Source organism: Halichoerus grypus, chromosome 12 (genome assembly GCF_964656455.1).
Source record: "Halichoerus grypus chromosome 12, mHalGry1.hap1.1, whole genome shotgun sequence".
NCBI classification, from domain to species: domain Eukaryota; kingdom Metazoa; phylum Chordata; class Mammalia; order Carnivora; family Phocidae; genus Halichoerus; species Halichoerus grypus.
The window spans coordinates 93059646-93072636 of record NC_135723.1 but is presented as its reverse complement, the minus strand read 5'-3'; the positions used below and the strand labels follow the sequence as shown (position 1 = coordinate 93072636).

Here is a 12991-nt window from a genome sequence, read left to right as displayed (position 1 = left end):
GAGGAGAGGCAGGGAGAGGTTATCCTTGGACGGAGAGTTCCAGGCAGCATTGATTTGGGGAATGTGTTTGGACCTTGAGGAGTGGCTCCTGAAAGACCACGCTTATTCATTCAACCAATACTTTTTGATCCCAATACGTATTTCTTAAGCAGAATCTAATATTATCAAGGCTCCATAATATGTATTAAAACTAGGTATCATGCTAGGCCCCGGGACATGGAGACACACGGAGACACACATCCTGCCCTTACAAGATGATCACTCATGAGGGAGACCCCTCAGGGGAACACATAATGTGCAATTTCAATGTGGCAAGAGCATGAAAGAAATGAAGAATTGGGAGAACCCCAAGGATGGCAGCTACTTTGGAGAGGAAGGTGTTCAGACATGTAAAGAATAAAGTCCTCAAGAGGAAGGAGTTGAGTGTGAGAATTTGGGAGCGGGGGTTGTTGGTTTGATTTAACCTTGAAGAACCAAAGGAAGGTCATATGGCTCTAAACAGCAAGGGGGAGAGAAACAGAGGTGATGGTGAGGGTAGTAGGGGCTCTAGCCCCGTGTCGGAGGTGGTGATGGTGGTGGTGTTTGTGATGATTGTGGTGGTGGGTTAGAGGTGCAACTTCTCAAGGATCTATAGTCACCCAAGCAGGTGAAGTTGGGGGATTCCTGGGGTCCATGTGACTGTCAATGAGGAGAATGATGTCATCCATATTCAGGCACATGGGCAGCAAAATCACACCGTTCTATCAAATATGAACCCTAACTCAGAATTTGTAAGGGCAGCCTTTAAAAATCACAGATGCGGGGCTCCTGGGTGGCTCAGTCGGTTAAGCGGCTGCCTTCGGCTCAGGTCATGATCCCAGGGTCCTGGGATCGAGCCCCGCATCAGGCTCCCTGCTCAGCGGGCGCCTGCTTCTCCCTCTCCCTCTGCCTGCCTCTCTGCCTACTTGTTCTCTCTATCTCTCTGTCAAATAAATAAATTTTTAAAAAATCTTTAAAAAAAAAAAATCGCAGATGTTGGGGCGTCTGGGTGGCTCAGTCATTAAGCGTCTGCCTTCAGCTCCGGTCATGGTCCCGGGGTCCTGGGATCGAGCCCCACATCGGGCTCCCTGCTCGGCAGGAAGCCTGCTTCTCCCTCTCCCACTCCCCCTGCTCGTGTTCCCTCTCTCGCTGTGTCTCTCTCTGTCAAATAAATAAATAAATTCTTAAAAAAAAAAAAATCGCAGATGTTGATTTGCAGTCAAGCTGCTTCTCACATGGGTCATTTTATGTAATCTGGTTCAGGATTAGTAACAGCACAAATGTATTTGGGATGGTTAATGACTCAAGAGACTAAATATACAAACGGACACTGGCCAGTATATGACAGTAGAACTCAGACCCTCAGCCTCTGCAGCCACCGGCCCCGGACAGTCAGCACTTGGTCAATGACTGCCAACTTCTCTAATTTTCGTCCCCCACTTCCATCTCAGGACCAACCAGAGAAAGCCAAATATCTTCTCCAAACCGATCACAGAGGATGCCCAGGCCTCCAGCTGCCTTGTGCCAACAACCGACAATTAGGGCACACCTGAAGCCTTTTTTTTCCTCTATAAACCTAGCATCTGAGTCTTCGCGGGTATTTGAGTCTCTGCCACATGCAAGTGACGGTGGCTGACTTCCCTGCTATAGAAATCTCTGAATAAATAGCCTCTGTTTGTCCTCATTTGGGTGGACCCCGTTTTTTTCCCATAGAAATTTTCTTCACAGCTAAGCCAGCTAACTATTAACAGTTTCCAGTTCTTGGAGATGTTCCTGCTGTTGCTGTTGACCCTGGTACCACTAAGTGGCACCATTCGCTCGTGAAGTGCACCGAAGCTTCCTTCGCGTTCCCAGACCCCACCGAGAAGAATCGGGTGGGCGTGGAAAGAGAATGGCAAAGGCCCACCTGGCTGTGCTTATCTTTTCACAGGACCCAAATGACTGTGATTTTAGCATTTCCCTTGTAACGTGGTTACACAGCAGATGGGATGCAGGGCAAGTACTTGTTCAAGACTCCCGGGGAAGAGGGTAGAGATGGGCAATGGGCTCAGCAAACAATTGTTGTCGACCTCAGCACGTTTCCCATTTGGGGCAGGATAATTCTTTGTTGTGTGTGGTGGGGAGGGGGGGCGGCGAGGGGGAGGGGAAGCTGAACTGTGCTTTGTAGGATGTTTAGCAGCATCTCTGGCCTCTACCCACTTGATGCCAGAAACCGCCCCCCCCCCCACCTTTTCCAGACTATGACTTTAAAATACATCTTCCAACGTTGCCAGATGTCTCCTGGGGAACAAAGTTGCCCCTAGAGGAAAACCACAGGGCTTAGCTCCTGTGGGGGACAGTTCTCTGTTGAGACCCTTTCAGCAGTTCCCCCCTCAACATACACACACACACACACACACACACACACACACACACACACTCGTTTTCTTCAAAACAGGGTATCAGGGAAGGGAAGCCCCTGAGCAGGCCTGCCGCAGCCCCCGATGCCTGAGGATCCCTGTGGGGAAGATGAGATGTTGGGGCGTCTGGGTGGCTCAGTCATTAAGCGTCTGCCTTCAGCTCCGGTCATGGTCCCGGGGTCCTGGGATCGAGCCCCACATCGGGCTCCCTGCTCGGCAGGAAGCCTGCTTCTCCCTCTCCCACTCCCCCTGCTCGTGTTCCCTCTCTCGCTGTGTCTCTCTCTGTCAAATAAATAAATAAATTCTTAAAAAAAAAAAAATCGCAGATGTTGATTTGCAGTCAAGCTGCTTCCCCCCTCCACTCCCACCCCAAACCTAGGGGATTGTTAGACAAATAAAAGTTCCAGGACTGACTCCCCCCAGGTCCCACTTGGTACACCTGGCCTGCAATCAGCTCCCAAGAGAATGGGACCCTGGTATGAAAATTCTGGCCCTGGGCCACCCACCTACAGCTGCTCCTCAAACCCGTAGAGTAGGACTGTCCGAAACAGCGCTGGAGAAGGAGGACACTGAGGGAGGAGGCTGCCACGGGCTCGCCCACCTCCCTCCGCACGTGTGGCAGCGATTCTCACAGCCCTCCCTCGCGTGGGCTCCCTGGCCGCCTTCCCGCTTCCTCCTTTCTTTCTCCTTAGTGGGGTTGTCATGGGAATTTCTCCTCCCCCGGGTCCCACCTTCTGGCTTGCTAGGGTTGCTCCAGCACGCCAGGGGCAGGTGCTGTCCTTGTGCAAATGCCCGGTGGTGGGGGCAGGTCCCCTCCCTCCTCGATGAGGGGCTTGGCTGTGCCCAACCGAGAGGCCCCTTCCCGCTCTGCTCTGCTGCTCCCTGGCCTTCTACGTCTCTGCTCGCAAGCCGGCCACGTGAACACAGTGGCTCCCGCCCGTGGTCCTAGTGGCTGAGCAGCAGGGTTTGTCCTGGGTTAGACTGCTGGGCCTTTCCGGGCTCTGGCCCTCATTCGCAGTGGCCTTGGGCAAGGCACCTACCTCTTTTGGGCTGTTTCTTCACTGATAAAAGAGGCTGACACTAGAACCTGCCTCCTAGGTGATCTCCGCAAAGCCTGAGCTTTAGCGGGCACACACCCAGCCATACAGGAAAAAGCAGAAAGGGTGAGAACTGGCAGCTGCTATTTTTAGCCTATTTGAGAAGGCAGGGAGCTGGGGATGGCCTGAGAGCCAACTGCCCTGATCTCCCCAGACACCTGAGACCCACGAAAGGGAGTAGCCAAGCCCAGGCCACACTGCTATCTAGGCTGGTCAGATGTCACCTGGCTCGCCTTTAGGACAGTATTTTTTATTTTGCTCTAAGTTGATCTGAGAGATACAGGAAGTGGATCAGATATTAGGGCCCCCCAGAAGCATGTTCCTTCAAGGTGTGGCCTCTAAGAGGCAGTCCAGTTATTTGGAGGCCTGAAGGCTGAGATCAGGGCTGGGGGGACATTAGCAAGGGGGGGATGAGCTGGCGGGTTTTGAGTCTATGCGTGCAGCTCGCAGCTCATAATGTTGTGTGATGAAAATGTTTGGAGGGATTCTCCCTCTCCCACACCTCCCTCAGGTTTGAGGAGGTTGTCTAGCTGGCTGGGAAATAGGTCAGGAAAGCTCTGAGAAGCAAGCTGTGAGAGTCTTGCGTCCTCAGGCCAGTCTAGAGCTGGTCCGACTGTCCTAGCGTGTTCTGCAATCACAGTGAACAGGAAGATCTATAGCTGCTCAGACGCAGAAATCTGTGACTCAAAAAAAAGAGAATCTAAATCACCACACTCTTGTTCCCTTCCTTCATGTTCAACTGGGTCTCCCAAAAGGAACAGAAAAGAATATGAGTAGAGGGTATCTGGCATGGCGGCCTGACATCTGAGAGGGCCTAATGGTGAACGCTGCAGAATGTCCATGATTTTGTTCTCTGCTTTCGGTCATAAACACACCAATCCTTGTAAAGCTATGAATGCCTTAATTCTTTGTGGGGGAAAAAAATGACCCTCCAAAGCCAGGGGCATAGAAGTGCAACAGATGGTTCTTAGGCAAAATTCTGTTATTGTGTTACTTGCCAATTCAGGGATTCTTTGAGATTTCCAGTGGTACCCTGACAAATGTCGCTTACTCCACAGCGTCCCCAGTGGGCCCCCACAGCTGCCCATCTTCAGCCCCAGTGTGGGAGGTAGAAGGCCCCAGAGCACCCAGAGAGAGGAAGAGAGGGTACAAACGGATCGCAGCCAAAGACCCGCCCTTCACAGCAGGAGAGGATGAAGAGCCTGGGGCCCTCAGTCTGGGCCCTGCTCACCCCTTCCCCTGGGTGGCCTCCGCGGCCCCTCCCACCCACCCCCTCCCTTCCCACACCTCCTGGATGACATTTGATTGGGACCAAGAACAAACCAAACCTGGGTTTGAGGTTTGGGTGGGATGGTTGGCTTGGTTTTGTTTCCTCAGAGGGAGGCAGATGAGGGTTGTGGTGGATGGGAAGGAACTCGCATCCAGCTGTCTCTAGGCAGGAGAAAATGGGCCAAGGATGGGATTGCAATGGAATGAGAAGGGAAGGAGGGAAAGGGCTGCCTAAGGAGGACAAGAGCAGGGGAGCCCTGCTGCTGGTTGGCTCACATCAGCCACTGGAGCGACGGGGAGGAGCTTTCCCAAGAGCATTTCAAGGTGAGGTTGTGGATTTTTCCCTGCCCCTAAAATAAGTTCCTTCCTTGTTCGGCCGCATCCACATGTCACGGGCCTGAGCATAAGTGAATGACTGCTCTCCCCACACCAGCTCTCTGCATAAAAGAATAGGAACAACACCCAAACCTCTCGTCTGTTCTCTGCTGTGTGTATACCTTTCCACTATGAGCTGGCAGGCAGGTGGCCGTGACCCAGAAGAGGGCTTGCTGTGACGCGAGGGCTGAGAAGGAAAGGGTCCCAGTGACCCAAGCAGGGGTCACCCAGTCTCTAAGGAGGGGTGTCAGAAATTCCTGGAGGAACTGCACCACCTGTGCCTTCCAGAGGGGAAAGCATGACCACAACATGGGTTGAACGCTGATCCAGAAACCCCCGTCCAGAGTGGCTGGCACTGGGCAGAACCCCGGCTCTCGGGCAGAGCTGGTGTAAAAGAGAACATGGCTTGAGCCAGACGGGCCTAGGCTAGTGCGACCTCAGTTAAAGCACATAACCTCTTGGAACTTCGTTTTCCCACCCATAAAATATTAGGGCTGATAGTGAATTGCTCACAAGCGTGGGGAGGATTATGCGACATGACATATGTGAAGCTGCTGGAATGAAAGACTCTCGGTAAATGTTTAGCATCCAAAGGGAATTTGAATGGAAATGAAACAATTTGGGGGAGAGGAGTTGGTCAAAGGCTCCTTTTCAGGCTCTCTCCCCATCTTAATCAGGCTAGCCTCCTTCCGGCCATCGGCCCTCGGTTCTCCTTCACCTGGTTTATAGGTGAGATGAAGCAGCCTCTGTGCCTGATACGGGAGGGGAAAAACGGCCTGCTCCCATCTGCTGAATTCTGAACACCTCTGTTCTCCTGCAAAGAGAGAGAGAGATTAGGAACATAACAAACAGGAGGTAATTGAGAGTGTCCCCAATCTGCCAGGCCCAGGACTACCCCCTTTGCTTGCTGACCTGCTTTAATCACCACAACAGGATAAAGTCGGTTATAACTGTTCCTAATCCCACCTTACAGATGGAGACCCTGAGACTTAGAGGCAAAGCCACCCGCCCCAGAGCGCGCACCCCTCAACAGGATGCTGAAGGAAGGGGACGGAGGGGTAGGAAGGTTCCGCAGTTGTCCATGGTTGTTCTAGGTGGAAAAAGCAGATTCAAGATCAAGTCGGGGCACCTGGGTGGCTCAGTCGGTTAAGCATCTGCCTTCGGCTCAGGTCATGATCCCAGGGTCCTGGGATTGAGTCCCGCATCAGGCTCACTGCTCAGCAGGGAGCCTGCTTCTCCCTCTCCCTGCCGTTCCCCCTGCTTGTGCTCTCGCTGATAAATAGATAGATAGATAGATGATAGATAGATGATAGATAGATAGATAGATAGATAGATAAAATGTATATTAAAAAAAACTAAGAAAAATCAACTCTGCCTCCCTCCTCCCTTCCGCACCTTTCCTGACTTGAGGCCGGGCAGCATCTCCTACCCTAGGCCTCATTTTCCCACATGGAGAGAAGCTGAGGACCGACCAGGAGGGCTGGGGCACGGTTGGAGCAGTGTCAGGACCTGGGAGGAGTGGGACCACGGAGAGGGTCTTCCAGGCTCCAGTGTACCGCCCCCACCTTGGACGGCTACCCCAGCCTCTGGAGCTGGAGAACCAGGGTTTGGGATAGACCAGAGCTCCAGGGAGCCAGCAGAGACAGGGCCATACAGGAAAGGAGGGACCCTGCCATGGCAACAGAGCCATTGAATGGCTCAGGGACAGGAGCAGCCATGGGGTTGGGGGCTGTGACAGGCAGGCAGGGAAGGAAACTTGCAAAGCACAGGCCCCAGCCTCACTCATCAGAGTCTGACCCCATGAGCTGAGGCAGGGAATTTTTCTAAAACAAGTTAGTGTCTAGAACTCAAAGATGACGGAGCAGATGGAGTGGCAGCCACTACTGAGGAGCTCCCCAGGCTCCTCGCTGGTTTGTCCACCTGACATGTGCCTGGCAATCTGGAAGCCACAACATCGAAGGTGGCCGGCCTGCTGCGTGCCCTGGCTCGGGGGAGGTAGCCAGCTGGGCTCCCGGTTGTTCTCCACTTGCCATTTGCTCTACTTTGCCAGTTTGCCTCATGACACCCCAGAACCCCGGGACTAATTAACCCTAAAGAAGCCAAGTTTTTGATCTTTTTTTAGAAAGTGAAAATGTATTAAATGATGCTTCAACAAACAAAACAATAATTTAAATGCTTATAATTTTGGGGCACCTGGGTGGCTCGGTGGGTTGAACGTCTGTCTGTCTCTTGATTTGGGTTCAGGTACTGATCTCAGGGTCGTGGGATCAAGCTCGGCAACCAGGTCCAAACTCAGCGCAGAGTCTGCTTGAGACTCTCTCTCTCCCTCTGCCCCTCCCCCCACTTGCCCACTCTCTATCTCCCTCTAAAATAAATAAATAAAATCTTTAAAGATCTTTATTTATTTGACAAAGAGAGAGCAGAGAGAGAGGGAGAGAGCATGAGTGGGGGTGAGGAGTAGAGGGAGAGGGATAAGCAGACTCCCCGCTGATCCCAGGACCCTGAGATCATGACCTAAGCCAAAAAGGCAGATGCTCAACCGACTGAGCCACCCAGGTGCCCCAATAAATAAAATCTTTAAAAATTAATAAATAAGTGCTTATACTTTTTTTAAAAATGCTAGTACCTTGCAAATTTTTATTCTGAAAGTTTACTGAGCTTAGTTGAAATGGGTATGGCATGATGGAGTTTAGGTAGCTATAACAAGCTCTAGAAAATCTTCGAAGATCTCACAGAATGAGCAAAACCCTCAGCTAAGAAGGAGACAGTTTTTTCCTGTGCCTTTGATATCTAAATCAGTCCCTCAAATCTTGGGCCCCCAGTTTACAGGGACAGCCAAGACAGTATCTAATGTTCCCCCTGTTCTGCAATCCTTTCTTTCCTTCTCTCTCCTGCACACCCCTTTCGTGGATTTATAGGCTAAGCCTCTATCTCCCCTCTCCCCCTTGCCTGAGCTTTAGACCCTTCCTTCTAGGGGCCCCTGAGCTAAAGACAAGAGTGACTTTCCTCTGGTGTAGAGATGAGCCTGGAGGCTTCCCCCCAGACCCATAAATCACCACTGTCAGCTCCATCTCCCTTTCATCAGGGAACTCCTCGGCTCAAAAACCTTGCGTGGCCCCCCATTGTCCTCAGCATAAAAAGCCCACAACACTTGCGCGTGTACTTCTTATCTGGCAGTCCTAACTCCTGCGATCTGTGTTCCTTGATTGTTTGTCCTACGTGAGTGGGGGCAGTGGACACTATAAAGTCATTGCCCCTCTGGGAACCTTTTCCTGACTCCCCTGCCGGCGCGCCTCGGGAACCCATGTGCCCCGCGCTCGGGGCCCCCGGGCTTTCATTGCCTGGACCCTGGTCGTCGGAGCCCCAGCCGGAACGCAAGCTGCAAGGGGCAAGGGTGGCGGCTGCCTCGTTTGCGGTGTCGCGGACCCCGGCGCCGCGCCTGACCCGTAGTAGGTGCCCCATGAACGCGTTAGGCGACCGGAGCGAACGGAGGTGGGGGTGCAGGGAGTGTCGCCGCCACTTCCGTGCCCGCGTCTGAGGGTCCGAGCGGCCGAGCGCAGCGCGCCGACAGCTGCCCGCCGGAGATGGAGAACGCCGCGGCGCTGGGTCTCCAGCAAAGAAAGGGTTAAGCCGCCAGAACCCCCCCACCCCCCCACCCTCACCCCCCAAAGGCGAGGGGAAGAGTCCGGCAGAAGGTCCTGTTTACCGGAGCCGCTCGAGTCCGCGCGGCCCTGGGAGAGGCGTTGCCGTGGCGACGGGCCGGGCGCCCGCCAGCTGCGGATGAGCTCACTGGAGCGGCGGCGGGCGGGGGGCGGCGGCGGGGCGCGCGGCCCGGCGGAGAGGACACGGCAGCCGGCCGAGCCCGCCCTCCACTCGCCCACAGCCGCGGCCGGGCGGCGGGCACGCGAGCGGAGGGCGCGCGGCTCGCCGGGCGCAGGGAGAGGCCCGGCCGACAGCAGGGCGGAGGGCCGCGGGCCATGGCGCCCCGGGCCCCCGCCGCCCGCCGCCCCCGCCCGCCCGGGCGTCCCCGAGCTGCGCCTCGGAGCCCGCGGAGCCGCGGCCCGCCGGGAGGTAGGGCCGGGCCGGGGTGGGGGGCAGGGGGGAGCCGAGGAGGGGGCACGCGGGGCGGGGGGGCGGGGGGGGGCGCCGCGGAGGGGGACGCGCCGGGGGTGGGGAAGGGAGGAGGCGGTGGGAGCTGCCCGGTCCGGAGCGGGCGAGTGGCTGCTTGCAGACCGAGGACCGGGTCTCCCGTGTGCGGACGTGGGGACTGAGGCGCTTCGGGCCGACCTGTGGGACTTGAGCAAAGTACTGGCCAGACGTCCTCTGGGGGCTCGGGAAGACTTTCAGGGCCGAGGGGGGAAGCCGTTGTCCCGCGCCTCGGAAACCTGCAGAAACTGGGCAGAGCCCCGGCTGGGTCCCAGGGGGCGTGAGAGAGAGAGAGAGAGAGAGAGAGAGTGTGTGCAGAGAAGGAATCGAGTGGGGCTGAGCAGCCAGACACCCCTCCACACACACACACACACACACACACACACACACACACACACACACTGTGGTCAGAATTTGCAGTCTTGGGAAAGCAGGATGGTAAAGTTGATCAAATGATCTTATTTCTCCCACTTTGCCCCTAAGGATGGATTTGGGAGCAGATGGAACCCAGGGGGAGTCTCTTAACAACACGAGATACAATAATGTTTAGGAGGGATCACAGAGAGCTGGATTCAAACCCCTGAGGAGAGCCAGACCTCAGCGGTGGAGTCCTTTGGCGGAGGGGACCCGGTGGGGAAGCGGGACATGGCTGGGGAAAGGGAAGTGCAGCGACTGTGCTTTAACCAGCTGGTGCTGGGGAAGGAGCTAGCGGAATTCTAGCTGCTGTGGAGATGTGCGTCAGGGATGGGACTTCTCTAACGTTCCCAAGGACTCAGGTAATAATGGCCCCAGGGTAGTAGGCTTTTAATGGGCTCTCTACCATAATTTTGTTATTAAACTCTTGCACCCTTGGTTACAACTTAAAAGAACAAAATCCTTTTTGCTTGCATCATCGAGTATTGAACACACCAAAGGAGTGGAGTGGAAAGTCTTTGGGGTGGGCTGCTTTGGTGGAGCAGAATTCTGTGAGAAGTCAAAGGCAAACAGTGACTGTTTTTGAGGAAGGGTAGTAAAAAGTCTGGTGGAGGAAGATGGCCTTAGGTCCTTTTACTGGGACGATTTGAAGCCTCCCTGGGTTGTGTAATCATTCACTTAACAGCTCTGTGCTAGCCATTAGGAACAAACACAGAAATGAATAAGATATCTCTCTTACTTCCAGAAACAACCATCCTAGTTGGGTAGTCAAAAAATTAAAACTAGGGGCGCCTGGCTGGCTCAGTCAGTAGAGCATGGGATTCTTGATCTCGGGGTTGTTGAGTTCAAGCCCCACATTTAGTACAGAGATTACTTAAAAATAAAATCTTAGGGGTGCCTGGGTGGCTCAGTCGTTAAGCGTCTGCCTTCGGCTCAGGTCATGATACCAGGGTCCTGGGATCGAGCCCCGCATCGGGCTCCCTGCTCCGCGGGAAGCCTGCTTCTTCCTCTCCTACTCCTCCTGCTTGTGTTCCCTCTCTTGCTGTGTCTCTCTCTCTGTCAAATAAATAAAAAAAAAAATCTTTAAAAAAATAAAAAAAAAAAAATAATAAATAAAATAAAAATAAAATAAAATAAAATAAAATCTTAAAAAAAAATTTCAAACCAGTCCTAGGGTGGCCTGGCTATGAGCGCTGCATGCTAGAGAAGCCCAGAGCAGGGCCACCCAGCTCAGGGAAGGCCCACAGAGGAGGTAATGCTGGGACTGAGCGCTGAGAACCTCTTCACTGGGAAAACAAAGCAGGGAAGTTTGTTCCAGCCTGAGGGAACAGAAAGCTCAAAGTCACCAAAAGGGAAGGAGGGGATGGTAAGTGTGGGGAGAATTCACAGTGTGCCCCCAGAGGGAAGGAGGATCTCACTGAAGCTGGAGTGATGGGTTCAGCGTGGTGTCCTAGAAAGCCTGCTCTGGTGGTTGGGTGGGGGCCTGGAGGATGTGACCAAGGCCACGCAGTGCCCAGGCCAGAGTTACTGACACAGAGAAGATTGGCAATGCTGAAGAAGGGTGGAAGGATCCAAGAGATAAAGAGGTGGGACCTGGTGACAGGCTCCGGTGCGGGTAAGGTAACTTAGACCAAAACTAAGTGCCCAAAAGCTCAGGAGAAAACAAAGCAAAGCAAAAGGAATGGATATTTTGAGTGGCCTGAGTTCAGCAGATTACAACACTTGGACAATGAATTTGGCTCTAAATTTTCTGGCAGCTTCGAGACAAACAAAAATACACTGAATTGCACAGTTTTGGATTTTGGACAACAGAAAGCTTACAAATTAATTTTCAGAACAAAATTTTTCCTGGAATTAACTCAACAGGGAATTTGTCATGAGGAACTTTGTGTAAAGACTAAAGAGTGACATAGAAAAAGAATCTTCATTGTTGGTGTTACAAAAGATGGGAAGATAAAATTCCGCATGACTATCTTCCTATACCATCTTCCTGTTATGACTTGGGAACTCGCTTGCATTTCTGTGGGCTGCTGAGTGTCGCTCAGGCTTGTGGGCAGTGGCGGGGCAGGCAGCTGGAGCCAGGGGAATTCTGTGTGGAGGAGCCCATTTTCTCAAGTGGAGGAAGAGGTGACACGAGCTCTGATGGATGTAGAGAGCAAAGCACACCGGGTGCCCACCATGACAGGAAGGAAGCAAGTCACAGAATGGTCCACAGCCCGCTGGGCTGAGACTCTGGTCTGGTGAAGGGTCCGCTAGGGCAGCGTGCATCCGGAAATCCTGACCAAAGGAAAATGGGGAGTGAGAGCAGCATTTGAGGATTCCGCTCCGATGGGCAGAGCACTTCCCCCACCGTGGTCCAAGTCTTTCTACCCTCAGACCTGATGGTAAGCCTGCTTCTCGGCAGTAAGGAAAGGGTGGGACTCAGGAGACCAGAGATTCACTCCAGAGTGCGAGTGCGGCCAGGGAGGGTGGGAATCTTGTTTGCTGCAACTCAAGGAATGTCGCGGAAGAGCAGGGAGAGTGAGCCGAGAGAGCCAAGCCGGGATGTTCTGCAGACTCAGTCACCAATCTCCTGGCCGGGCCCTTCCCTTTCCTTTCTGCAGAAGGGACAGAACCTGCAGAATCCACGTCAGTGCATGGCTTCTGTTGAACCCATTTCTTGCTCATTTTAGATGTCTTAAATTAGCGTTGAGTAGGTACGAGATTCTACTCCCCAAGCCCCACCACGTTTCTTAACATTTTTAACTCAGGGTGCACATTAGAACACTTAAATGTCCTGGGCGAGCATTTTTTAAAAAAATGGATGCCTGCACCCGACCCTAGATGGATTAAATAAAAATCTCTGAGAATGGGCTCTGGGCATCAGGATTTTTGAAAGGTCACAGGTGATTTTAAGGTACAGCCAGAGGTGAGAGTGGCTGCTTTAACAGTCACATAAAGGGTTCCTCCCAGCAGGGGACAGAAACCTCAGATTCCAAAAGCAAGGACCCCATAAAATTTAAAATTAGAAGCCTGTTACTCATTATGAAATAATGGCTGATCAGCCTTCAACATCAGGATTTAAAGTCAGCTTGAACAGATACAGATAAGAAGGCTAGCGGCAGACACGTTCATGGGAAGCTTCGTGTGTATGTGAAGTATTTTTTTAAAAATAGGAATTCTAAAAGCATAATCACAAGGCTTCTGTAGTTAGATCTGTCTAATGCAATTGTATCGAGTGCTGCACCTTAGCCTGAACTGAAAAGCTTTGGCACCGCTCTCTTTTTGCCTGGA

At 53.0% G+C, this 12991-nt stretch overlaps 1 protein-coding gene across 2 annotated transcripts in view; it reads left to right on the top strand.

Moving 5' to 3' along the window:
- Positions 1-8979: 8979 nt before the first annotated feature.
- The window catches only part of DENND2A (DENN domain containing 2A), a 101179-nt gene continuing 97167 nt past the window's right edge, over positions 8980-12991 (top strand). Inside the window, exon 1 of one of the 2 annotated variants that reach the window (XM_036111321.2) lies at positions 8980-9229. The gene's annotated coding sequence lies outside the window, so the exon portion shown is untranslated. Of the gene's footprint in view, positions 9230-11981; positions 12103-12991 lie in introns of those variants that run through there. The other variant, XM_078059645.1, reaches the window with a different exon arrangement.